This window comes from Colossoma macropomum, unplaced genomic scaffold (genome assembly GCF_904425465.1).
Source record: "Colossoma macropomum unplaced genomic scaffold, Colossoma_macropomum, whole genome shotgun sequence".
In the NCBI taxonomy this organism is placed as follows: Eukaryota; Metazoa; Chordata; class Actinopteri; order Characiformes; family Serrasalmidae; genus Colossoma; species Colossoma macropomum.
The window spans coordinates 417941-420495 of NW_023495456.1; positions in this window are offsets into that span (position 1 = coordinate 417941).

The window sequence follows — 2555 nt, forward strand, 5'->3', positions numbered from 1 at the left end:
ACAAAAGATAGTAGCAGTGGAAAGAAAACACAAGCGCCAATCAGAGTTTCAGTGCTGCTATTGGAACTACCTCAGGTTCTTGTTTTGTTTTGGTTTTTTGCCAACAGCATAAATGAATGTCATCTCTCACTCACACAGCATCGTATCTGACGTGAGAGATTCGTTTTTAAGTGCTGAAGATTGTTACTGCTGTTTTTTGCCTTCTCATTGTGTTTTTAACACCCTGGGATTCGGACGTATTATTCTTGTTTGGTTGATTCACTGATTCAGTGATTCAAATGATTCATTTTGGGTGACATTTTTCATTTACATGCTCTAATTTTCTGCTTTAGCTAGTAAAGTGTCTTAGATTTGTAACGAAACAATCAAAGCCTGTTATGTTTACAACTCGCAATAAGCCAGGATGGTAACAACTTTTCTTAGAACAATTTTATTGAAATTTTTATTTTATTGAAATTGTCGTTTTGTTTATCAGGGTGTTTAGCTAAGAACTTCACAGATCGTTCTTCATGTTAGCATTGCTGTTAAATGATTTTTGGAGAATAGACGAAGGAGGTATGCATGGAATACAACCACATGGCCTGGATTACCAAACAAGGCACAGTTATTACATATAGCGCTGGGCGATATTAATAAAATCCAATATCGTGATGTTTTCCAAATATGATACCATATTAAATATCAGCAGATGATATATAAATGGGCATTAATACATTTAATGAGATGACATTTCTTAGTGCTGTTACTGTACGCTTAAAGAGTTTCAAAACAATCTTAAGCACCCAGTGAATAACATACATTACCGTTAACAGACAGGTCTTGTATGTCGTGAATAAAGTACAAAAAAAAATTAAAAGCCCCAAAACAAACTGCTTGGCATCAGGGACACTGCTACTTTATGGGGATTATATGTATATAATGCTAATTATGTATCAAACATGTTGCTAATACTAGCACTAAAACTGTAAAGCATGATCACAATATGCCAGCATCACGATATAGACGTTATATCGCCCAGCCCTGCTGTAAGATTAGAGAATCTCACTCTTTTTCAACCTAATCTCCATCTGCTGTATCTGTAGCATACAGTCGATTAGCACAAACTAGAGGTCTGTGAGAATGAGAATCATTTGTCCCGCTCCCGCCCGCACAGCTCAGTCAAGGCGAACTGACATCCAATATCTGACACAGTCTATTTACAAATACATTATTCTCTGCTGAAATAACAGTCCCAGCCATCAGACTCACTGTGAGTAACTTCACCAAACGGCATTTATTCCCAGTAAACACAGAGCAGGAATTAAACCACAGAGCGGTTATTTTTGGTGTTTTGCTGGGCTCTTTAGAACAACATTAATTTTAACTGTTTTACTGTTATCATCTTATGTTGTTTATAAATGATTTAGTGATCGTCCTACTTTATTTAGGCTGTCCATTCATTTGCGGGATTTCTCTGCATGCGTGCTTCGTCCCGCTCCCACCTGCAGTGGGCTGATTTCCCGCCCGGTCCCACGCACAACGCTGAAAATTAGTCCCATGCCGCAAGATATTAACACAGACAATAATTTTGATGCTTCCCTGTATCTGCTGACTGCTTACGATAGAAGCCAATGGGCAGTTGCTGAAGCAAATGTTATATTTTTGAAATAGTAACCATTTCAAAGCAGTTTATTGCTCTGGCTTATTAACAGCTCCTCCTTATGGCTTATAAAATGTTCCTCAACCCTTGGAGGGCTCATCTAACTCCTTAATGCGGCATCATGGAGGAGAAATGACCAGGCCAGGCAGCTAAGGCATGTTATAACTGGTATTGAAACAGGTGGTCAGTTTGTTCCAACCCTAATAAGTCTACGTTCCCAGCCACATTTAGCCCACATTTGTTCATAGTCCACAGATGTTCGTGTTACGAGATCACATCTGGCCTGGAGAGGCTAACGCTACAGATGCAGAGACAGAGATTAGGCTGACTACATTCCTCTAATAATGGTGCTGCTCATTTTGGGAAACTGATTGCACTGTCGCTGGTCGTTGCGTCTGAGAAAGCCGTGGTGTAATAGTGTTTATAATTTAATGCTGAATGATTGTATTTTACGGCTCCCCTTCCAGCAAATCAGGGCAGTCGTACTTTTCTTTTATTTCAGAGAGCCAGAGCAATAGCACATGGTTTGATTTTTTTCCTCTTTGATTGTTTTATTTTTCCAGTTTAAGAGTGAACAGTGAGTTTGACCCGAGCTGACTCAGGTGAACTTATCTATGTTTTGATGTAAATTTGAATTTGTAATCTTTGTAAACCGTGATTATTTATTTGTAGCTCACAAGTGAACCTCAGTTAGAGTAATTATGTTGACTCGGTGGACATTTATTCACTCTCCGTCACAGTTTACGTTTGGGTTTTTTTTAACATTGTTTTTAAATCGAAATCGCAGTTTGAAAGCATGCGATTTTCAAATTGCAAGAGCTGCAATTTTTATTATAGTCTTGTAGTCTATTATTAACAACACTCAAGTGATGGTTCTTCAAGGGTTCTTTTGTAAAGAAAATGGTTCTAAATAGCA